At 46.8% G+C, this 25,996-nt stretch overlaps 1 long non-coding RNA gene across 1 annotated transcript; it reads right to left on the bottom strand.

The window, feature by feature from the left end:
- Positions 1–511: 511 nt before the first annotated feature.
- Positions 512–10,125, bottom strand: LOC125947469 (uncharacterized). Its single transcript, XR_007468316.1, has 3 exons — positions 9,517–10,125; positions 4,887–5,012; positions 512–644 (listed from the first exon to the last, which is right to left on the bottom strand). It is a non-coding gene; the product is annotated as an uncharacterized LOC125947469 (long non-coding RNA).
- Positions 10,126–25,996: the final 15,871 nt, after the last annotated feature.

Here is a 25,996-nt window from a genome sequence, read left to right as displayed (position 1 = left end):
GGACGCGATTATTGCTCCGTACACTGTGCGAGAAACACGTTCAGTCTGCGAGAACTCGTTGAGTCTACGAGAACCTCGTACAGTCTACGCAGCAATAATCGCGTACATTTCTCGCACACATGTGTACGAGATCGCGTTCTTGTCAGTGAACGAGATTCTCGTACATTATGAATGAGTTCGTTTCTACGAGCTGAGTGCGTACAAGATGACGAGCTTGTACGACCTGCGAGAGTATGCACCCTGAAAAAGATAGGCATCTCATATTCATATTTAGTATAATAATGCAAATACAATTCTTGTAAATACAAGTGTTCATGCATGAACACTTGTACTGACCTTACTGCAGTGTTGTGTCGCTGTAATGGTTTGTTCAGAAATCTACAGTAAAGAGTTATGTTGAGGTGAAAAAAATGTAAGGTGAGGTAATGGTTTGTACTTGTTAATAAACAAGTACACGTTACACAGGTTCTTCAGCACACCTATTCAAGCTTACATTAATAGTGAAGTCCTCCGATTTTAAGCAAGAGCACGTCATACATCTCGCAAGCGTTGTTTATTGGACCTTATAATGGTACTTCAATACACCCAGTCTGTTGACAGAAGACCACTGGAATGTGTTGCTTGAGTGAGAGCTTGCCGCGCACCTGAAAAAGTAAACAAAAGCCAACAGTTTTTTTTCACACATGCAATAAGATAACACATAGGCAAAAGCAGTTTAGCTGACATTCACACAGGTAAGAATGCTTTAGCATTCAGAACATGCGATACTGAACAAAATTTATTAAAAATAAGTGGTTTCCTGCAATGCTTATGACTCCTAAGGAAACGTGCATTATAGTGTTGTAGAATAACCTGTTACATTAGCAGATCACTGAAACAAGTGTTATTACAGTAAAAAAGACATTATTTGAGTAATAATAATTACTAGTACTGAAGCAACATAAGTAACATGCATAAAATCTACTTTTAGAGAGCAGCATCAACAGGTCGAGCTAATTAAATTACTTGGAAACTGCTATTCTGCCAGCAAAACTAAAAATCGTGGTGGCTTAGTGGCTTTGGCATTGCACTGCTAAGCCGAATGGCGCAGGATAAAATCCCATGCACAACGGCCACATTTTGATGGCAGCAAAGTGCAACAACACCCCCATAAGGTGCATTGGGCACATACCCCCGGTGTTCAAAGTTAATCCAGAGTTCCCCACTACAGGGTCCCCCATAACCATATTGTGCAGAAGGACTTGGTGTTAGGCAAGTTGCTGTTTGCTGAACGACATAGCACAAAGGCACAAATACACAGAAGATACACAGACACACGTCACAGGCGCTACTAACAACTTTATTTGAAGCACAGCGAGATACAGTATATGTACTCCTCACAATGCGCGGGCGCACCAGCCACTTCGGGCAGAGCACAGAGGGCGATTATCAGGGCTAACACGATCATTTTGAAGATCTAAAGAAAGCAAGTTCCACATCATGAAAACAACATAGGTCAACTTTCACAAGCACTACTTTTTTTCTTTTATGTAAAATGCTTCCAACAGCTCACGTGCGGTTTTATCTTTAGTTTTGCCCAGGATCTTCCCATAATGAAATCTCGCACGACAAGGACAGGCTTTACAGTGTGCTGAAAGATGCGCATTTAAGTCTTTCGTCGTGTTGTTAGCATGCTCCATGATTCGATCATTGATGCAGCGGCCAGTTTGTCCTACATAGGACTTTCCACAAGACAGTGGGATTTCATAAACCCCTCTGGTAGCACATCGCCAGTAAGGTGTGACGTGTTGTACTTGGCAGCCTACCTTAGATCTGCCCATTATGCGGGGACACAGTTGGGCCAGCATATTGGGAAAAGAGAACACTACAAAAGCGGGCACACTGGTGAATGAGGCCAGAGCTGGTGAGCCGAGTGGCCAAAGACCGCAAGTTGTACCGTATGTGCATAAGTTGAGCCACAATTTAAAGAAAGTGGCGAACAGGCATGCAGTGCCTGTATTGTTCTCTGTTCCCAATAGGCTGGCCCGAACGTGTCCCCGCATAATGGGCAGATCTAAGGTAAGCTGCCAAGTACAACATGTAACACCTTACGGGCAATGTGGTCCCGGTGTGGTTTATGAAATCCCACTGCCTTGTGGAAAGTCCTATGTAGGACAAACTGGCTGCTGCATCAATGATTGAATGAGGGAGCATGCTAAAAACATGACGACAGACTTGAATGCGCATCTATCAGCAAAAAAAAGCCTGCCCTTGTCGTGCGAGATTTTATGATGTGAAGATCCCAGGCAGAAGTAAAGATAAAATTGCATGTGAGCTACTCAAAGCGTTTTACATAAAAAAGTAGTGCTTGTGTAAGTCAGACCTCTGTTGTTTTGTACGACGCAGAACTTGCTTTCTTTAGATCTTCAAAATGATTGTGTTAGCACGGATAATCGCCCTCTGTTGTCTTCCCGAAGTGGCTAGTGCGCCTGTGCATTCGGAAGAGTATATACAGTATCCTGTTGTATTTCGAATTAAGTTATTAGCAGTACCTGTGACATGTTTTCGTATATCATCTGTGTATTTATGCCTTTGCCCTACAATATGTCGTTCAGCAATCATATTGAGGTTTTGACAAATAAAACCCCAAAATTTTATTTAAAGCAAATAGTATTGCATAAGGCCAAATGCTTATATAGAATCATCTGACAGCAGCTACGTTTAACAAAATTTAATACCTTCTAAAACAAGAAACTATCAGATGGTTTGAGCAAAAATCTACTTATGCCAAAATTATTGCCATTAATTTTATATGGCCCATTCTGCCTTACTTTCTTTTTAACCAAAATTATATATGCAGTGCAGGTGCTCCCCACACCTAAAGAAATTGTCACCGTTCCTTAAAGTGCATGGTTTTGTTTCAAATGACAGCACAAGTATGCTTTGAGATTGTTAGCCAATGAAATGATTGTCAAACTTCTTCAAATCACGGACTCCTGGACAGGATAACTAGTCACATTGGGCACCCTTTCATCAGTTTTTGTCCACAAAATCAAGCAAGTAAAGACATTACCCTGAGTCTGCAACTGTTAATGCGTTCTGTTTGGTAATGATAATTTTATGGTCATTGACCCAAGCCAAAAAAGCTCCCTTTCTGGAGCCGAGACAGGTTCCTGGATTACACCATGGAAGGTAAGCTCGTGGGCCCTTCTCCTGCTTCAGAAAGATATTACTGCTGGCACGTTACACGATGCAGCTTATTTTCGTCAGTGTTGGGTGAAGTGCCAGTGTTGAAGTTGTCTTTTGCGCAGAATGGCAGTTTCAGGTTTAGTGGGCTTGTAGGAAGACAAGCTCAAGATAACTTCCTGGTTTGAACAGGCTGTTTTGGTTATAATACATCAAGCTTTCTTGTGACTGCCCGCACAGGTGGTCGGTTAGTCTCGCTGTGAAGTTGACATTCAGCTGTATGTCCCAGAAGACCCGAACAATGGTCTGCTCTAGTTCACACGCTCTTGATTTTCTGTCAGCACTCTTGAACTCTTGCTGCCAGTAATTTCTTCCCAGCTGGCCGAATTATCTCGAGGCCCCACGCTGACACTACCGATGCTTTCAAGTGTAGACTTTTCAGGATAAGGTTCTTTGCAGGAAAGGTGGCACTTACAGATTTCTATTCTGAACGCGAGTGAGACGAACCAGTAAGTCTTGGTAACAATGCTTTGTACATAAGTTCTGTAGAAGGTATTATCAAGGGTTCAACGAAAATTCATTTAGCCAGGTAACGACTATGAAGTTGTGGTGAATGACCAAGTGCTCATCATCGTGTTAGTGACGATACAATTTTTCGTAAAACGTTTAACTCCAACAGACTACACACAAGATGTAACCAAGACTTGCCGGTTCATTTCATTTAGGTCTTGAATAGCCACCTGTAAGTGCCACCTTTTTTGAAACCACACTTGCAAAGCCAGGAGTCTTATCCTGAAAAGTCTTCAATTGAAGACATCAGTAGTGTCAGTGTGGGGCCTCAAGATAATTCAGCAAGCCGAGAAGAAATTGCCAAGAGTACAAGTAAAAGTATGGCAACAGAAAATGAAGGGCTTGGAAGCCGATGTATTCTTCGCAAAGTGTCAACTACAGGGTCATTGTTCACGAGTTCCCAGATGCATAACTCCATGCCAACTTCATGCCGACGCTAAGGAAACACCAGGGCAGGCAGTTGCAAGAAAAGAAATTTAGTGCTCTAAGAAAAATGCGGCCACTCAAACCATGAAAGTAATGTTTAACTTGTCTTCTTACAACTACACTGAACCTAAACATGCTGTTTTGGGCAAGGGAACAAACATCAACACTGGTGGCTTGCCTGACTCTATGAGAGTCATCTGCGCCGTGAATGGTGCCGTCAGTGCACTTCCTTCCGAAGATGAGGCCCGCACCTGCACTGTCAGTGTGCTGTACAAATTGCAGAAGCACATCCCACAAGCTTGTCTGCCTAGCAAAGAAGCTGTGTGGGGCTCCAAAACCCATAGAACCAACGAACACAAACCCAAACCTCGTCCTTTCAACTCTCGCTTTATATTGCTGTACAAGCAGTAAAATTGGATGGTGTTAGTAGTGTTCTGTCCTGTCACCTCCTTGCCGTTCCTATGAATTTTGTGCTAAATAAGGCTTTTTCTTAGTGAAAGAGTGCTAGTTTAAGCCATAAACCAGCTCTATGGCAGTTTGCAATTAAGGAATGTAAACATTTGCTGAAAATAGGTCCACGAAGAATATTTCAAAAAGAGCACTTTAAAAAAACACACACGCGTATCTATCACCAAGGCCAACCCTTGTGTCTTCTATCTTAACATATTTCTCAAAACTCAAGCTCAAAACAGATATCCAGGTGCAAGCTCTCCATATCATATTACCTTGTCAATGATGAAGCAAAGCACACTGGTGCCTGGATGTTGTGGGACCAACTCAGGCGTGGAGATCAGCACTGATCAGCAACACAGCACAGTCTGCTTACACTTTCTCTGCAGGCCCAGCCATACCTGCATTAATACAAGTGGGCTTAGTGTCACGTGAGTATAATATAAAAAGTGACACCATGAACAAATCAATCCTTGTTCGGTATACATATGAAAAAATGTAGATATTCTCCATATAGCAAGCTTCACTTTGAGTAACAAATCCTGCACTATAAGAAAAATATGATGCATGAGCCATCTATGCAAGAAAATTAATTGAAGATCCCTTTTTTTGCCTCCCTGCTCCTCCTTGTGTATAGGTGGCAGTCAGGTTAAGTAAAGTAGGCCAGACAGCCACATATTGTAAGCAAAGGTGGTCACTTGGTGGGCCAATTATGATACCATAGCACGACATGCATTCTGCAGGCACTGCAATGTTAAAGCACCCATAAGCCTAGCAGCATTACCCAATAGGGCTAACCAATAAGTGTCCCCAGCAGCATAACTCAGCATGTCTACCAGGAGGCTTTCATTACACTTTGACAACTATCCTCCTACGGCTTGAGCCCAATTTCTGTCAACAGAAGACAAGCTTTAAGCATCTGCACAAGGGCACTTTAAACAGTACCACAATAGCTTCCTACCTAATCCCACCTTTAAAATGACATTGGTAAGTTCAGTACCATGTGTAGAACCAATCAAATTGTTCTGCAATCAAGTAAGCATCCCCTTTTCATACACGCAAATATCAGCAACACTACTACTGCCATATGGGCATTTTGTAGACAAAAACACCAAGCGCAAGAGCTGAAGCTTGGGCAAGTTGGTAACAGTTCATTTTGATGGTGTTCATGGCACACACATGCCAAAAGAATAAGCGACAGGCAGACAGTGAAAAAGAACTGTCCTCTTTCACACTCTGTGTGTCCCTTAGTGCCTTGGAATGCGTGAGCTGTGAATGCCACCATCTGCCTGTCCCTTATCTCCTTAGAAAGTGTGCACTGTGAATAGCATGGAAAGGAACATAAGAGACCAGATAATGCTACAATAGATAAAAGAAAACATGCTCTCTGATGCAACACGTCTTTAAGCAACTTAATTTTCAACCAACATCCTAAGCCTGCCGCGCTTAAAAAACTCACTGAAGTTGCTGTGTAAGACAACAGCTTGCTTTTACAAAAAATAGAGAAACTTATTCTATTATTTTTGCAAACTGGTGCTTCAGTACTGTGAAAAGGTGGTATTATTGAAAACCAGTTTAATTTTTGTGTAATAAAAAAGCCTACAGTCAGCTACAGAGATCAGGCTTGATATAAATCTGCCAGAGAACACGGTAAATCAATATTTCCATGACTGTTGAGGTAAAAAGAATTGTTGACAAATTCCCAACACACTATGCATGTTTTGGAGAAGACAGTGCTTTTCTACTGCAAGCATTTAACAGAGCCCCAGTGAATACAGTATGATATAACTTATTGCAGGACATTTCAAACAGATCCTCTTTATGGCTTCTTAGGGACTTGGGTAATGAGGAGTAAGTGCAGTGACATCTCTGAGCACCTCAAAGACAATACTGGTGATTACATGGCAACACAACTGCTGACATGCCAGATAACTTTCGGGCAGTGTTGTCTCATGCCACATCAATCACACAAAACTTTAAAGGGACGCTTAAGGGAAAAATAATTATTTGAGAGGCATTATTGAATTACTCTTCCGCAAACCCAGAAAAACTGCAGTTATCCAAAAGTAGAGGCTTGATAAGCTAGAAAATACACAAGAACGATATACAGGTGGTGAAACCACAATAAAGTTCCCACACCTGCTGGCTGTCTGCTAAGGCCTAGTTAATTTGTTTTTGGCAAAAATTGACTATATTGCATTCTAAAAGAGGCAAGAACTGAACTTAGCAATTTTGGAGTAAGTGTACTGAACCGCAACAGCCAAAATATACGAAAATACTCTGGAATGCATGATGTCCTCCAACGTACGATGTTTCGCCACAAAATTTGGCAGGAAATGCCACTTTAACCTTCATTTTCTTTTTGCAATAAATAACATCTCATCACAAAACTAACACAAAAAGAAAGAATACATGATGCGTCTAAACTGTCTCCAAACAAAAAAATGTGTCCGGAGTCATTTTGTACACATTCAAACCACTTTGGCCTTGCTTAAAGTGCCTTTGTATGTCATGCAACATGAAACTGAAAAACAGGATTCACTGTAAAGGGAGAAATGAATGGGGCTCGCCTAGCGTGACGTATCTGCACAAGCTTACGAGAAAAGTGACTCCATGGTCTAAATGAAAAAATAAAAATAAAATCACACTTTGGGCGGGTCTCACGTTACAGTACTACTCAAAATCTTGACAAGTGCTTATTCAGTCTGTACTTATCCCAAAAGCTTGGTAATGACATACGCCCCTTTTGCACTAATGGTGTCTGCGCCAAAGGGACTAAGGCTAAATGTTTGGTAGCCACACACATTTTAACAGTGAAATTCAAGTGCATTATGACTTTTGTCTGCCACTTTTAATAACATGTAACGGTCAATATAGCACATTATGATCTAATTATTGTAGGTCAGCATGGCCTGAGCACGGCGTGCCTAAACACTTTTGTTAGGTGAGAAAGTATTGTTTCTGGTACTCTTTCGGGAAGCAGCCTATGCCTTATTCAGAGCAAAAACCTTGTTTCCCTGAGAATGTCAGACAATCGCATATTTCAAATTGACCATTTGAAATGCACACAAAGTACAGCATGGTTTTGAGGGTCCCACTAACTATTGAAACGCACATCATCCAAGTTCAGCAGTCAACATCATAACTAAGCTTGTAGAAGTGCATATTAGCAAGTTGACAGAATAATAAGAAGGTGAGAGAGATGGTCCCAACTATAAGAAAAGCCAATAGCAGAGTTCAAGCTCTCTCCCATGGCAAATGCGGAAGGGCAAAGCATACCCAGCTTTCGGTTACACTCTCACCTGCGACCACTGCACCAGGCTGACTGACATGCGTAACAAGCAGTTTGTGATACCACATTATCAAACCTGCAATTTATGGGACATCAGAGATCAGCTTCAAGCTTGATGCTATGCTGCTCTAGGGATGTATTATGAACTGACTACATTTAAATGTTATGCTTCATGGTTTGTTGCAAGCTTCAGGAATTTACTTATTCATTTATAAACATACCTCATAGGCTCCAGCTGGAGTACTGCATAAGGTGGTAGGTAGAACATTGTGAGCCAAATAAAGAACATACAATAAAACAAGTAAAAAAAAGAAATACTCTTTCACACTGTGGTTTCTTATCTGGCAGCTAGCTTATCAAAGTGAACAGAAACGTGTTCATGCTGGTAGTGCTTTAGAAGAATAAATAATAAGAGGTTAAACAGAAAATTTAAACACTTTCAAGCCACCTTTCGTGGTTTTTTCTTTCAACGTCCCTTTAGGAATGGGAATCAATGAACAGCCGCCCTCCCCCTCCCCCCCAAAAAAAAGAAAGAAAAAAAAAGTGTAATACATGATTTTTGACTACTTAGAGAAATAAATCTAGGAACACAGAATCTGTGCAGGCATGTATGTAAGGAATTAAGTGCAGTAATATATGCAATAACTTGCAATGCCCTTCTGCTTTCGTCGGGCAACTCATAACAAGACATAAAAGGATATGTGTGCCTCAAAACACAGTTCCTAAAAAAATACGTCACTATACAGTCAGTAAGTAGCATATCATGCATATCTACTCAAGCCCCCAATTGACTCAGAGGAGTAGGTATATTGATTAAACTGAAGGTAGGCGATATTTTAAAATATACAGTTCAAGTAGTACTCGAATATTATGTCGAAACTGAAAGTTATGAATATGGCATCTAAAGCAAAAGTGTTGTACGTTATGCCAAACCTGCCAGCCTGTGAACTTTATATTTTGCAAAAATCCTAGACACAATGCTGTGTTGGAAAGTCAGCATGTATTTTAAAGTTTTCTCTCAGCGCCTACATTGTTCAATAGAGACACATTATTAACCATTAACTTGGAACAGCAGAAACTGACAACATTGTTTTTAGACCAGTGTGCTTTTTTCAGTGCTTTTGCTGTTGCCGATTTAGCCGGCTTTACGAACTTATCTCAATAAGCTCGTCTAATACGGGTGTCATACAGTGCACTTTTCATTGCGATCAAGCCCAATCCGGATCGAATTTCTCACTTGTGATTGGCTCTTTTGTGCAAGCTGCGCGAGGAAGCCAATTGGAGTAGCTAATTTTGATCTGAATCGGGCTTGGTAGGAAGTGCCCCTCTGGTATACTCGTTAGGGATTTTGCATTGCTAATAAAGCAGCACAAGTGCCATCACAATTTATTGTTTTAGATGCAATTTTGCAATCTCATACCACCCCATTTTTTAAGATTCTTACAACATATTCCCAATAGAATTTCATTCTCATAACTCAATGCAACAATAGTAAAATTGTAAAACGAGTTCAAATTCGTAAATCTCACCAAAAGATTCAGGACCGATTGCACGTACGAATTATACCAACAGAACCTAGAACTCATAAGTGGCAGTGACTGTTTTGTACACACCTTGTCAAAGCAAGCAGATCAGATTCCTTGTCGGGCTGCTCAGACTGCATTTTGCCACAGGCTCCCATGTGGTGCAGAGATGCCTCCGTCTCACGAAATCGTGACATCCCTAAACAATAAGAAATGTTCAGTTTATTGCAATCACTGCTGAAACTGCAAACTTGTGATTTAACAACACCGCGTTAAATTGTGAAAAGACCTCAGCCAGCTAGCTACATGGTTGTGCAAATATCTCATTCTGACATCACGGGCAGTTATTTAACCTGTCAAATGCACGAAGACATACAGAACACTCAACACAAGAAACACAGGTTGTCTTGACAATATATAAGCAGAAAATTTGCATACAAGCTAAAATGTGCTCATGAGTCAGACAGAGCAATCCGGTGCCGTCTCGCGCAGATGTTAGCTGTGAAGACAACACGTCAACGTACTTCTAGAAATATATATACCATTTCTTGCTGAGAAATTACGTACAGAAGCAGTGACATTCGCGGCATCAATTTTTGTGCCCGTTCAGACTAAACGATACTCGGCGCTAGTGTATTTCATAACAGACAGCAAAGAAACAATATATGAAGCTCTTGGCAACATCCTATACATGTTTGACGGTAAATTTCATAAAACGTTTTGCTAAACGTGTACTACGGCATTAATAACAAACATTAGGAAATCACTTTTATAATTTTTGTCGCTGTACTAATCATCTTGTGCTCCGCCTAACAAGGCACACTACACGAACTATAAAAATGCGCCAAGCGCCGGACTTACCTTTCGAGACATACTCGGCAAACTCTCCTTCCTGTCAGGTCCGGCGGCATCGACTGCACGAACTGTCCTTCCGGCATAAACACTGTTAAATTGCGGATGAACGTAATAGTACAATTTCCAACACATTCTTCCGTGCACTGTGAACCGCTGCGAGATCGGCGAGAGTACCAGAGGCTGCTAATGAGCCGGGAACAAAGAGCACGAATGGACCGAACTACGATGACCAACAACGCCACACCGCACGAAAGATACAGCTAGCTAGCAGCGTTGCACAGGCCCAGGGGCTTAGCGATCGCTGATGCGCACAAAAAAGAGCACATTTTCTCTCGGCAAAGCGTAAATATGATTAAACTACCACATCGACCGTCCGCAAGGAAAATATTCATGCAGCGCCAGTGATGTTCCGTACTGCGCCTAAAAATTCCCTTTCCAAGAGATGAAAATTCCCTATTTCGGACATTTTTCCCTGCATATGTTTAAGATAATCCCCGGATTTTTCCCTGCACCAACGAATTACACTTATATACATATGTGTGTGTGTGTGTGACGTGATTACGGCTCTTGCAATTCTGTCAGGCGCCCGCGCTCCTGCAAAACACAAAAGCATGGCCTTCGAGATTGGCTTCTAATACTCCGTGGGACTTGCAGGGCCGGACGGCGCGTCACGCGACCTCACATCAGCGATTCGCACGAAACAAATCGCCCATGCAGCGTGCAATTGATCGATCTTATTGCTGCCAGGTGTTTCGCGGTTTTAGCATACTTCAGAAGATCGCTCTTACCGCACTTGATTGTCACGCCGCAGGCTTTGCACTTCGCCTCGGTAGTCGTGTGCTCTACAAGCCATCCTTTAAATTCCGGCAGGCTGAGCCACTCCGAGCGAAACACCTTCACAAACTTTTTCTCGTTTCCTTTGCCTGTTTAGGATTTGATGCTCCGGAGCCGTCATCCATGCTGTCATCGGAACCCATAGTTTATGACAAAACAACTGACGCAAGCCAAACGTTCAAATAAACACCCGATTGCCGCTCCTCTGCTCCTGTTTTGATTATTCTTTGGATTTGATGCTTGTGGCCTGTTGCCCATTCACAACGAAACAATAAGGTCTTCCACTACGATGTCACGTAGCAATCTCGGAGCTCATGTGCTGTGAATACGTTGTGGAAATGTGGGTTCCGAATCAAACACGCAAAGTAAACAAGAAATCGCTTTATATAAGTAACAATAACGAATCTCAAAGGCTATGCTTTTGCCTGCTGCATGCGCCGGAAACAATTGCAGAATCCGAAAGCGCATCGTGTCACTATGTTTTGGACATTACAGAGGAATTTCACCATTCCGGAAATTCCCTGCAATATTGCGAAGATTCCCTTTTTCCCTTTTGTCCAAAATGACGGCTGAAAATTCCCTGAAAAAGGGAAAATTCCCTGCACGGAACATCACTGTGCAGCGCTCACACACCAACAGCCCAACGTTTCTAGACAGGTAAAATTTTGACAGCCGAACACGGGAAAATGATGTCATTTCGTCAAGATAGAGGCACCGGAAGCTTTGCAAGAGCCGGATAAACGTCATGGCGGCCATATTGTTTACATCGTCGTCTACCGTTTTGTCGTCTCAGGCAACGTTGGTCTCTGGCTCCTCGGCACCACTGTATCGGCACGGTGCTCCATGGTAATCGTGATCGCGTAGATGGTGGCGGCTGGTATTCACATGTTATGCGAGTGATGCGGCGTGTTTCAACAACGTTTCTTTCAACATGGAGGACAGCAACCTGCGGAGCAGCCGTATCAACCGGTCAGGGCCGTTAAATCGCAGCATATCGTGGTTTGGTTTGTGAATGTTTGTGAATTCAACAAGGTGTCCGTGTTTTAATGCGGCGTTATCGACGATGCATTTGGTGTCGAGTGGCGTCGTCGACGCACTTTGTTCTGGCTTGTGTGCCGTTTTGCGGATGTGTATAGTTCATGAAGAGTGCCGTCTGTGCATCGGACGCTGCTGCCACACCGGCTCGATTTGCCAACGCGCGAGAACGTCCGCACTGTCTGTCGCGAGTGCTTTCGGACCAACGCTTTATAGGAGGCGTTGTTTCGGACACTGCTTGTGTTCTGTGTGTGTGTGTGTGTGTGTGTGTGTGTGTGTGTGTGTGTGTGTGTGTGCGCGCGTGCGTGTGCGTGCGTGCGTGCGCGCGTCTGATATGCGTCGTTATTGTGTCAGCGATTTGCAAAAGTGTTTTTTAATTTGTTTCCGGCGTGCGCGAACGCCAGGATATGCTGCATGTTCGTCATTTAACGACCCTGCTTGAATGTAGGGACATTGACATTTTGGTCGTTTCGAGGTCAGCTTTTAACGAATCGCAAAGCGTTGCCTTGCTCTGAACCATCACTGCACGAACTACTTAGTTATTTCTCCGTTAATTTCAAATTCAGTTTTGTGTAGTATATACACAGATAATGCTCTGTTGCCATGCTAAACTCGTATTTGCCGCTGTTGAGCGGCAAATACGAGGTTTTTTACTACGTCAAGCTCTCTCGGCATACAGTGCACAAGTTGTTAAAAACTTAGTGCAAATAATTTTTCAAGCAGCAATTGGGCAAAATGTGCTGATCGTATGACAGCATTAGTGATTGATGGTTATGTAATTTCGTCAAAGTGTGATAGATTTTGGCTACTATTTTGGCTATTTATTCACCAATTTATTTACACTGAGTTTGTGGTTCTTTTTATTTTTGACATGTGGGCATGCATGGCCAGTTTATGCCTGCCTGCTACAGTTTGGCATAAACAGGCACTAACAACCTCTTAAAATATGGGCAATAAAAAGTGACTAGCAGATTTGATAGTCTTGTGGGGGCTGTGACATAATTACTAACGCGAACAAGACTAACGGAAAAAAGGTGGGATAGGAGAGAGTGCTCTGTCCTGTCCCACCTTTTTTTTCCGTTGTTCGCACTAGTCACAGCAACTGCATCAACACCAACTAACCCAACTTTCTTCGTGAATTACTCGTCTTGTGGGGGGGCGCACTTAGCTGTTTGGAAAATGTGCAGCTTGAAATTTCTGCATTGCTACCTCTGACTGACAGCTCTGACGCAAGCAATATGATTAGGCTGTGACAAAGCGCGTGCATCTTATGTTACTGATCAAACTGCATGCAATAAAATCATTTGCCAACTCGTTCGTGTTGGATGTGTTTTCAGTGAGCTATAATCGCATTGCCAGCTTCTTTTATTCTGCATAAAAACAAACCTATAGCATTTTTTTCCGAAACTGTGAAGGTACTCAACCCTATATTGCATTAAAAGCTTCGGGTGATCCACTCTGAACAAGGGACGTACTCTCAGACAACAGCTTTTGGCTATATCACTGTCAGTGCGCAGCAAGATCTTTGGTTGGTTGTCAGTGCGCAGCTTATTGGCTGGTTGAGCAATGCGTCACACGTCACACAATGCATCACACGTCACACGTATTGCCGTAAGTGATTATCCGAGAATATGTCCCCAAGTGAAAATCATTGCATCATTAGGACTGACATGAGCTTTGATGGAGATGTGTGTGTCCATTATATGGAATTGCAGAAATTCAACACTGGAGCTCTTATTCATTCTGCAGTTTATGCTGCTATATGTGGCACAATGGTTCGACGTCGTCATACAGCACATTGATTATGTCCTTGCATGTGCTACAAACGATTCATCATAAAATCTTGCTGTCATTCACGAGCTTTTGTATACACTACAACTTAGGTGCATGCACTTTGTATGCAATTAGTAGTCATCGGCCAAGATCTCGTTGCTCATATGACTACAGTGCGTACACATCACACGCTATCTCGCACACCTCGTACAGAATCTCGTTAGGTTGGCGCAGCACATCGCACACATCTCGCACATGCGTACATCTCGCACATGCATTCGCGTAGCACCTCGCATAGATCTCGCACACTTCGTGAAGTGTACGCAGCTCATGCGTACAGATCTCGCACATTTTCTACGATATCTCGTTGAATGTGCGTAGCACATCGCACACTTCTCGTCAAATCTGTGCGATATGCATACATCTCGCACATTTCTCGCACAATTCGCGTACAAATTTTTCAATAGGGATAGACTCCATGTTTCTTGCTATAGTCGCTTTCTAAGGCTTGTGACCTAGCTTGTCAGCGTCCATTATGGTCCTCTTTGCCCATTTTCGTGGGAAGTTGGTGAACTATGGTGGCGCGTCGCCATATAGTTCAGGTACCATTACCCGCTCCTGTATGTGTACGTCGTATTGGATGTATAGTTGGGCCAAAAGATTTCGCCCGTATCGTGTTTGTGCTAATCTTGTGTATTGGTTTGTAAGATGAGCCTCCTTGAGCTCCGTGTAGGTGTTTACCACTCCTAAGGCGAGGAGGCGCTCGTTGGATGTGGAAACCGGGAGGTCAAGAGCTCGCTTGATCATTTTGCGCATGATGACCTCTATTACAGCGTAAGCTCATTCCAATAGCCGTTTCGGGTCGTGATGATGCCGCCGCCAGCGGCCGCGTAACCGCTATTGCCGGAAACGCGAAAAAAGTACCCGATTCTCGCCGGGATCGAACGCGCGCCGGCTGCGTGGGAGCCGGATACTCTACCACTGAACCACGCAAGCGCTTGCTATCGGGCCGCGGAAAATACCCGAGGCAAACGCAGGGTGAGACGACTGGAGCCTCTGCCAGTATGGTGGCGCCATCTAGGTAAGATACCAGCAAACACAGCGTCCGCAGGCGCAGACGACGATATGCGATTCCGACGAGGCGCGCAATCAACGCGCTCCCGAGCTGCCGAGCCTCCTCCAATATGGTGGCGCCATCTAGTTAAGGTGCCTGCAAACACAAAGCGCCCGACATGGAAGTTGTAGCGACATGGCTTGGTCGGGCTCAGTAGACTGCTGTGGAGAGAGCATTACAAGCCGTAGCTCGCCATCGACGCCGGGCGGACAGTTCAGATCGTTCTCGCCAAAAAGAGGTGAACAGACTGCAGTGAAGTCCCTGTTGTGCGTGGCGCCCAAATTGTAGCTACTCTTGAGCTGTGCCTGAGCTACCTTGAGCCGTGACTGTGCTGCGTGTGCCGCGCGGGCCTGTGACTTTTTTTCTCCTCCTCGTGCTTGTTCAAATGGAGGTAGGGTACCGAGTAGAGAATACTACTGGTGACAAAAGCATGTGCTTGCCGCATAGCATCCTTTGCTTGTGAGCCCTCCTCGCTTATTGGATGCCCTGCGGACCATCCGGCCCACCTGATCTCCAATCTTGCGTAATTTGTCTAATGTTGTATCCACTCTCAGTTGATCGTGGATGAAAAGGCCAAGTATTCTTATCTCTCTTGCCTCAGGGCAAGAGAGATAGTTATGTTCGCGGTGTCTTTAGGAGATGCCCTGATATAGACAACTTCCGATTTGGTCGGTGTACATTGAAGACCACAGTGGCCCACATGAGATTCTACCATGTGGGCCATTGTTTGCAGGCTTTCTTCACTGTATCCTAGGTTGCCCTGAGTAGCCCACAGAGTGATGCAGTCGGCATACTACGCGTGTTGGACGCCTTCAACCTCACTCAGACGGGCAGGGAGGTGCATCATGGCGATATTGAAGAGAAGAGGGGACAGCACTGCGTCTAGTTGTGTCCTTCTTGTACCCATTTGGTAAGGTCCGTATTTATCATTATGTATGCGGATCAGAGCGGTTCTCTCCGATAAGAAGTCTGATATAATTGAAAGTGTTCTTGCCGCAGTGCGTTTCGCTAAGGTGTTTAAGTATTGCACTGTGCTTGACGTTGTCAAAAGCCCCTTTAAGGTCCAGGGCCAGGACGACTCTGTCGTTGTGGGGCATATTGCAACTGGCTGTATTACCTCTCTGTGTAGTTGTAAAATAATGTCTTGGGCGGACTAGTGTGGCCGGAAACCGAACGTGGTATCGGCAAACGTATTCTTGTTCTCCAAATATTGGGAGCTCTGTAGGTGTGGACGGGTCGAAGTGGGCCAAGACAGGTGGATTGGTGAGAATCGTGATAAGGCCTTGAAAACGAGGCAAGCTGCAGGGAACCCAACGTAAAAGGCACGTCTTTCTTCATAAGTTTAGTGAACGGGCGAGCTATTTCTTATTTCAGGCGGGTGAACCGTCTGAAATAAGAACAGCGCCCCACAATACCCCGGACATCTTTGACCGACTGAGGTACAGGAAAAGCCGTTACTGCTCGAACCTTCTCCGGGTCTGGTTGTACGCCGGAAACATCGACGAGATGGCCTAGCACTGTAATCTGTCGGCGCCCGAAGTGGCACTTCGATGAGTTTGATTGGAGCCCAGCCTTGCGGAAGACGTCAAGAATAGCTGCGACGCGCTCAAAGTGCGTCTCAAATGTAGGAGAAAACACAAGGACGTCGTCGAGGTAACACAGGTAAGTTGGCCATTTGAAACTTTGAAGCAGAGTCCATCATCCGTTCGAACGTGAGGGGGGCAGTGCATAGACCGAACGGCATAACCTTGAATTGGTAGAAGCCATCTGGAGTGACGAAAGCGGTCTTTTCTTGGTCTTGCTCATCTACGGAAATCTGCCAATAACCAGATCGAAGATCTATGGACGAAAAGCATTTGGCACTGTGAAGACAATCAAGAGCGTCGTCGATTTGTGGTAAATGGTAAACGTCATTTTTAGTGATTAGGTTTATGTGGCGGTAATCAACGCAGAAACGCCACGTGCCATATTTTTTAACTAGCATGACCGGCGACGCCCAAGGGCTTGATGAGGGCTCCACAATGCCTTTGGCGAGCATCTTGTTTACTTCCTGCTCATTAGACAGCTTTAGTACTGCGTACGTTGCGTGCGCAAGGTCGCTACGTTCTGCAAAGTGCGCATGTGCAGAGCGCAACACGAACGGTACGTGATGGGTACGCGGCAGCTGCGTACGCACGCGTCCAATCCTTCCGCACGTTCGTGTGGAGCCTCACGTGCTGCTCTCGTGGTTCTCATTCATTTATTTGGGAGAGTGCGAGACAAAAGGCTTACGTACTGTGATGGACGTGACTCGGAGCCAGATGATCAGCAACTGATAAAAGCTTTATTCAGCGGGCTATTATATACACAGACAACCGATGACGTAGTTGTCACGTAGCTTACGTGCACAAGAAAGAAAGAGCGCGGCGTTAGGTGCCACGTCATAACATTCCTCCCGTTTGAGTTTAGTACAACTCAACGGTTCTAAACGATAGTGTCAGTAACGAATGACTGGTCGTCGGATACGGGTGGATCTTCTCAGATCGGGGTCCTCAGGAGTGTAGCGAGGACTCGGAATGGCGGGGCGGGGCTCGACGTCTTCAGGTGCTCGCACCGGAGGAACCCTGAAATGGTAGTCGGGTAGAGGCTCTGGTGGGTCTGCTGTTAGCCATGCGCGCCTCAGTTGGTTTCGGTGTCTGTGGTGCACGTCGCCATTGGCCATCCTCACCAGGTAGGATACCGGACCCTTGACTTTAACGACTTCCGCCAGCTTCCACCGAGGTCCTGCGACGAAACTTCGCGCATAGACCAGAATCACCAACACCAAATCTTTTCACTACAGAGCTAGGCGTAGCAGGCTGACGGTCTGGGTGCAGCTTGTCTAGCGCTGTGCGTAATTGTCTACCCATCATGAGCTCCGCAGGAGTCTTTCCTGACACTGAATGCGGGTTCATACGTTGTTTCAATAAGAACCTAGATAGCTTGCACTGGGTGTCGTTCCCCGACTGTTTCTTCAATGCTTCTTTTACTTCCCGCACCATTCGCTCCGCCCTTCCATTACTGGCGGGATGATAAGGCGCTGTGAACACCGCACGGATGCCATTGAATTTCAGGAAAGCTTGCATCTGCTCGCTCGTGAAAGATGTTCTGTTATCGGAAACGATAACGTCCGGAACACCGCGAGTCGCAAACAGCGCGCGTAGTGTTGCAATTACTGCCGATGTTTTCATGGACGGCATAATCTGCACTTCGGCCGTGTTGGAAAATGCGTCTACGACGACAAGAAAAACTTCGCTTTTCACTGGCCCCGCAAAATCAATATGCAACCGGCTCCAAGGCTGATCTGGCTTAAGCCAGAAGTGCAGTGGTTCTTTTGGATAACTTTGGCGGTTTAATTGGCACCTGTCACAGTGACGCACAAAATCTTCGATTTCTTTGTCCATATTTGGCCACCACATTAAGGACCTTGCCTGACTCTTCATGGCTGTCATGCCAGGATGGTTTGCGTGCAGCAAATCAAAAACATCTTTTCTTGCCGCTAGAGGGATAACTACTCTGTTGCCCCAAAGAATACAATCACGGTGGCAGCGACAACTGGGTTTTCCTTACTTCGAAAGCCGTAAAATCATTGTGCACATGCGTGGGCCAACCAGAAAGAACGTAATCCTTCATCGTGGACAAAAAAACTGTCCCTCTTTGTAAGTTCCGCGACGTCAGTCGCTTGCAACGGTGGGCAATCCACTGCGTCCAACAGCAATACGTCACCTGGTGGTTTCGTCTCGTCTTCGAGTCCGGGTGCTGGAAGACGGCTTAACGCGTCAGCGTTGCTGTTGCGGGGGCCTAGTCGATATTCCAAGACGTAGTCATATGCGGCCAAAAGCAGCATCCAACGCAGCATTCTTGGGGACACCACTTCTGGTATACGTTTCTCCCTGTTAAACAAACCAAGCAGAGGCTGGTGATCAGTTGTAATAATGAAATTGCGCCCGGCCAAATACTGGTGGAACTTTTTTACGCCATACACGATGGCTAAGCCCTCTGTCAATCTGCGCATACTTTCGCTCACTTGCTCCAAGCGTTTTCGAAGCGTACGCTATCGGTCGTTCGGTACCATGCGGTTCTCTGTGCGCCAGCACGGCTCCCATCCAAACAGGAGATGCATCGCATGACAGCACGATTGGTCGCTGCGGATCATACGATATTAGAACTGTTGCTGACGCTAACACGTTCTTGAGTGCACTGAAGGCTCGGTCGTGTTGGCTATTCCAAAACCAGCGGCTGTCTTTGTCCAACAAACGGTGGAGCGGTTCCGCGACTTCTGCTTTTCCTTTTAGGAAACGGCTGTAAAAATTTATTAGCACAAGGAATGATTGCAGTTCCTTTTTTGATGATGGAGTCGGTGCGTTCAGAATTGCTTCTACCTTGCTCGTGCTAGGATGAATTCCCGTGGCGTCTATCACATGACCCAAAAACTCGATGCGTGTCTTGCGGAACTCGCATTTTTCTTTGTTCACTGGTAGGCATGCGTTCTGCAGACGGGTGAGCGCTGCCTCTAGTCGTTCTTCGTGTTGTTCTAGCGTGTCTGCTGATAAAGATATCGAGATAGCAGTTCACGCCCGAAATACCTGCCAGCAGTGTGTCAATGATGCGCTGAAACAACCACGGCGCTACGGAAATGCCAAATGGAAGCAGGCGCACTTTAAATAAGCCCTTCATTGTGTTCACAGTAAGCACTGTAGCCGATTCATCATCCACAACAAACTGTTGATAGGCCTGAGCCAAATCCAGCTTCGTGAAAAATTTACTTGGCCCTAGCGATGACAAGACCTCCTCAGTTGTGGGTAAAGGATAGACGCTGCTTTGAACTGCCTTGTTCACTGTGCTGCGATAATCACCGCACAAGCGTATGGAACCATTTCTCTTTGTCACTACTACGAGGGGGTTGCCCAAGCAGAGGACTGTACTGGTTCCCACACACCTTGTTTAACTAGCCTGGATCTCGGCTGCGACGTCATCTCGAAGTGCGAATGGCAATGCTCTGCTCTTCAAGAACACCGGTTGTGCTTCATTTTTAGATCTATGTGCAGTGGATCCCTAGTGGAGCCTGGCATATCACTTCCGAACACCTCTTGAAAGCGCTGAACCATTTCTGCACCCTCGGACACTTTTTTTTATTCCATGAATTTCAATTCCCAAGGCCTTAAACCAACTTCTTCCCAGCAGGCTGCTGCCTTGTTTGCTCACTACTAGTAGGGGAATTTCACGCACTTTTCTTTTAAGCGCACTTCCACTATTGCCTTTCCCAGCATCTGCATGTGGCTCTTTCGTCCAAGTCACGAGCTGCGTGCCAGTACTCTGAAGTGCAATTTTGCCTGCGCTGCCTTCAATTGCTCGAAACGTTTCTTGACTGACCAGCGAGTGTGACGCCCCTGAGTCTACTTCCATCTGCACTTATTTTCCTTGAATCCGTACAATGGCGATAAACTTTTCAAGCTCGCGAACTTCGCAAACCGAGTAAAGTTCTTCCACTTCGTGAAGCGGTCTGCTTGTCTGACTTTCCTTTCGTGCCTCTTTATTTTCCTACTTCTGGGCAGCAGTTTGCTTTTGACTTAACTGCGATTCTTTTCTGAAGCGACATGCTCTCACGATATGGCCCGTTTTCTTGCAGTAGCGACATGCCGCGTAACGAAACTTGCAAATTTCAGCACTGTGCTTACCGTTGCAGCGGTAGCAGATGACTTCTCTGGACGAAGCCGGTTCCCTTGAGCGCGTTTCGTGGACGGCCGCGTCGCTTGTGCCGATCGCGTCATTGTGGCTCTGTGTCCTGATTTCTATTTGCTGTCGTCGAGTTGCTTCCGCTGTCACAGCCATGTCGTACGCCACAGCGAATGTCACGTTCCTTTCTGCCAGTAGACGTTGTTGCACCGCCTCGTTGTTGATGCCGAAGACGAAACGGTCTCGCATCATCTCGTCCAGTGGAAGCGTCTTGTCTCCAAAACCGCAGTTTTCAGCCAGTTTTCTCAGCGCTGTCATGTAGTCTGCGACGCTTTTCCCTTGAGCTTGGTTACGCTTATAAAATAAAAATCTTCCGTACAGTATCGACGGCTTCGGATGCCTGGGTTCACGGACTGCTTTCTTGATGGAATCGTAGATTGCAGCTGTCGGCCTTTCGGGTTTCACCAGCGTCACGATGAGACTGTACACTCGGCCACAAAATATTGTCACGTAGTAGTGATGCTTAAGTAAACAGTCGTAAAACTGTGTATGACAAAACTGGTTGTTTATTGGGCGAACCTGTGCCCACAAAAGCAAGCTACACTCAAAGCACAACGATAGCGGCGAACACAGTCGGCGAACGGCGAAAATCTCGCCGGAGCCCAGTGGCAACCACGACGATCCTCACGCTCGCCGTCACCAGGCCGCTACATCTCGCCGCATCGCCGTCAGTACAGCGGTCCCACCCGGGGCCGATCTCCCAGCCCTTACCCGGGAAACTAAAGGCAGCAACCGATGGAGGTGCGGTTGCTGTACGACGCAATGCCGAAGATCCTCCGACGCCGCCGACGATGACGATTCGCGATTCATCACGACGAGATATCAGCACGCCGCCTAGCAACAGCCTTGACAGCACTTCGCCGCAGAAAGAAGACCTTCCGACGCAACGTAGCAGCAGCAGAGCAAGCCGACGCAGCCGTGATCCGACGCCACGAATTAACCGCAACGCCAGACGCCGGTCTACCGATCTAGACGTGCTCATCGAAGGTTCCAGAATAATCCCTGGTACGCGCGTGTCTTCCAGAAAGTTCTAGACAATTCGCGTCGCTCATACAATCAGATAACATAAGCGTCGGTGAAAACAGGCAACGGAAAGAAGCATCGATAACGTTCTAGAAACTTCCGATACAGGCGCGTCCTGCGCCGAGCGATAACGTTTAACATTTGTTAGCCGGTGGAAAGCGGCCATCGGCGAAAGATAAACATGTATACGTGTCAATACCCTCCCCTTAAAAAGCATCGTCCCGATGCTACAAACAAACGCGAAAGCGAAAACAAAGCGACGCGTAATAAAGAAAGAAAATAACAAAGTAACAAAGTACCTATAAGCTCGTCAGCGGGCGTAGAAAGGCTTAAGACGCACCACGTGGATGACTTCAGGTCGTGCCCGGCGCCGCTGTGATTGTGAAATGCCGTCTGGCACGACCTCATAGTCCAGTGCGCCAATACGTCGGATTATCTTATATGGTCCGAAATAGCGCCGCAACAGTTTCTCGCTAAGTCCTCGTCGGCGTATCGGAGTCCAGACCCAAACACGGTCACCGGGCTGGTACTCGACGTAGCGTCGTCGAAGATTGTAGTGTCGGCTGTCGGTCCTCTGCTGGTTCCTGATGCGCAGGCGGGCGAGCTGTCGACCTTCTTCGGCACGCTGCAAATAAGTGGCAACGTCGAGATTTTCTTCGTCAGCGACGTCTGGTAGCATGGCGTCAAGCGTCGTTGCCGGTTCCTTCCGTAGACAAGGTTGAACGGTGCCATGTGCGTCGTTTCTTGCACGGCCGTGTTGTATGCGAAGGTCACGTACGGAAGGATGGCATCCCACGTCTTGTGTTCGACGTCGACGTACATTGCCAGCATGTCGGCGATGGTCTTATTTAGGCGCTCGGTGAGGCCATTCGTCTGCGGGTGGTAGGCGGTGGTGCGGCGATGGCTTGTCTGGCTGTACCGCAGGATGGCTTGAGTTAGTTCTGCCGTAAAGGCCGTGCCTCTGTCGGTGATGAGGACTTCTGGGGCACCGTGACGCAGGAGGATGTTCTCAACGAAGAATCGGGCTACCTCGGCGGCACTGCCTTTGGGCAAGGCTTTTGTTTCGGCGTAGCGGGTGAGGTAGTCTGTAGCGACGACGATCCATTTATTTCTGGACGTCAACGTCGGAAAAGGCCCCAGTAAGTCCATCCCGATCTGCTGGAACGGTCGGCGAGGTGGCTCGATTGGCTGTAGAAGTCCGGCTGGCCTTGTCGGCGGTGTTTTGCGTCGCTGACAGTCTCGGCATGTCCTTACGTAATGGGCGACGTCGGCAGAGAGGCGAGGCCAGTAGCATTTTTCTTGTATCCCCGTGAGAGTGCGTGAAAAACCGAGATGTCCAGCCGCTGGGTCGTCATGGAGAGCTTGCAGAACCTCTGGACGCAATGCTGAGGGTACCACGAAGAGGTAGTTGGCTCGGAGAGGCGAGAAGTTCTTCTTTAGGAGAATGTCGTTTTGCAGGAAAAACGACGCCAATCCTCGCCTGAACGCCTTCGGCACAATGACGGTCTTGCCTTCCAGGTAGTCTACAAGGCTCCTTAGTTCCGGGTCGGCTCGCTGTTGTTCGGCGAATTCGTCGGCACTGATTGGTCCCAAGAAAGTATCGTCATCCTGGTCGTCCTGTGGCGGCGGTTCGATGGGGGCGCGAGACAAGCAGTCGGCGTCAGAGTGCTTTCGCCCGGACTTGTAAACGACGGCGATGTCGAATTCTTGAAGTCTCAGACTCCATCGTGCGAGGCGACCTGAAGGATCCTTCAAGTTAGCTAGCCAACACAAGGCGTGGTGGGCGCTCACAACTTTAAAGGGCCTGCCATAGAGGTAGGGGCGAAACTTTGATGTAGCCCAGATGATGGCGAGGCACTCCTTTTCTGTTGTGGAATAATTTGCTTCCGCCTTCGATAGCGACCGGCTAGCGTAACTGACAACCCTTTCTATTCCATCAATCCTCTGCACAAGCACGGCACCGAGTCCTACGCTGCTTGCGTTGGTGTGGACTTCGGTATCGGCGTTTTCGTCGAAATGCGCAAGTATTGGCGGCGATTGCAGGCGTCGCTTCAGTTCTTCAAATGCTTCGACTTGCGGCGTCTCCCACTTGAACTCGACGTCGGCCTTCGTGAGATACGTCAGTGGCGCAGCGATCCGTGAAAAATTCTTGACGAAGCGCCTGTAATAGGCGCACAGTCCAAGAAATCTACGCACTGCCTTCTTGTCAGCGGGCGGAGGAAAGTTGGAGATGGCCGCAGTTTTCTGAGGGTCGGGGTGCACTCCAGACTTGTTGATGACGTGGCCCAAGAACAAGAGCTCCTCATATGCGAAGCGGCACTTTTCTGGCTTTAACGTGAGTCCGGAGGTTTTGATTGCTTGAAGAACTGTTTCAAGGCGCTGCAGGTGTTCTTCGAAGCTTGAGGCAAACACAACGACGTCGTCGAAATAGACGAGGCAAGTCTGCCACTTCAAGCCTGCCAGTACTGTATCCATGACGCGTTGCAAAGTCGCAGGTGCCGAGCAAAGACCAAACGGCATGACCTTGAACTCGAACAGTCCGTCTGGTGTTATAAAGGCCGTCTTCTCCCGGTCCCTCTCCTCGACTTCGATTTGCCAGTAGCCGGTTTTGAGGTCCATCGACGAAAAATACTTTGCGTTGTATAGTCGATCCAAGGCGTCGTCAATCCGTGGGAGGGGGTATACGTCCTTCTTCGTGATCTTGTTGAGGCGACGATAATCGACGCAGAAACGTAGGGTTCCATCCTTCTTCTTCACTAATACCACAGGGGACGCCCACGGACTCTTGGACGGCTGGATGATGTCGTCGCGTAGCATTTCGTCGACTTGTTGCATTATGGCCTCGGGTTCGCGCGCCGAAACTCGGTACAGGCTCTGACGCAGTGGGCGGACATTTTCCTCGGTTATGATGCGGTTCTTGGCGACAGGGGTTTGTTGAACTTTTGACGACGACGAGAAGCAATCCTTGTATTGCAGGAGCAGAGCTTTTAGTTGTTCTTTCTTATGCTTGGCAAGGTTCTGATTGACGTCGAAAGTTGGTTCAGGTATTATAGTCGTCGTTGCGGGTGCACTGGAATCTATGAAGGCGAAAGCACTGCTGGCTTGTACTATTTCGTCGATGTAGGCGACCGTGGTGCCTTTGTTAATGTGCTTGTATTCGGGGCTGAAGTTCGTGAGCATCACCGTTGCTTTCCCTGCACGTAGCTCAGCTATGCCTCTAGCGACGCAAATTTCACGGTAGAGCAGTAAGTGATGATCGCCCTCGATGACGCCCTCCATGTCTGCAGGCACTTCGGTACCGAGGGAAATCATTACGCTGGAGCGAGGCGGAACGGTGACTTGTTCTTCAAGCACATTCAAGGCATGGTAACTTATGCTTGTAGCCGGTGGTATCGCGTTGTGCGTTGAAAGCGTTATTGACTTGGACCTTAAGTCGATGACTGCACCGTGTTGATTTAGAAAGTCCATGCCTAGGATGACATCCCTGGAGCAGTGCTGCACGATTACGAAGCTCGCTGGGTAAGTGCGGTTGTTTACCGTGACTCGCGCTGTGCAGATTCCAGTCGGCGTTATTAGGTGGCCTCCCGCTGTCCGGATATCGGGTCCTTGCCAGGCTGTTTTCACCTTCTTCAACTTGACGGCGAACGCGCCACTGAAGACGGAATAGTCGGCGCCAGTGTCGACGAGAGCGGTGACGTTATGACCATCGATGAGCAATCCGGTGAATAGATGCTCTTTGACGCCCCGCATCAAGAACCTGACTTTCTTTTCTTCAGACATGTCGGGGTCGGCGTGGCGGAAGAGGCGAGTCATCTCCTCCGTGAAGATCGCGATGCTCTCGTTCGGCAATTGAACTCTGGTTTCCAGGAGAACTTCAGCCCTTTCTTTTCGTACGACACTCGTGAAGGTCCTCACGAAGTTCTCGCGAAATAGGTCCCAAGTCACAAGGGTGGTCTCTCTGTTCTCAAACCATGTCCGAGCAGCGTCATCCAACGAAAAATAGACATGGCGCAGCTTGTCATCGTCGCTCCATTTGTTGAATGTCACAGTCCTCTCGTACGTCTCCAGCCATGTTTCAGGGTATTCAACTGATGATACAAGGAAGGTCGGTGGCTCCCGAGGTTGCTGCAGCAGGATGGGGGACGCTGGGGCTGCCATTGGGGTCGTTGACTTGGCCTTGAT

This window comes from Dermacentor silvarum, chromosome 8 (genome assembly GCF_013339745.2).
Source record: "Dermacentor silvarum isolate Dsil-2018 chromosome 8, BIME_Dsil_1.4, whole genome shotgun sequence".
In the NCBI taxonomy this organism is placed as follows: domain Eukaryota; kingdom Metazoa; phylum Arthropoda; class Arachnida; order Ixodida; family Ixodidae; genus Dermacentor; species Dermacentor silvarum.
The sequence above is the reverse complement of the archived record's forward strand: the minus strand, read 5'-3'. Positions and strand labels throughout refer to the sequence as shown.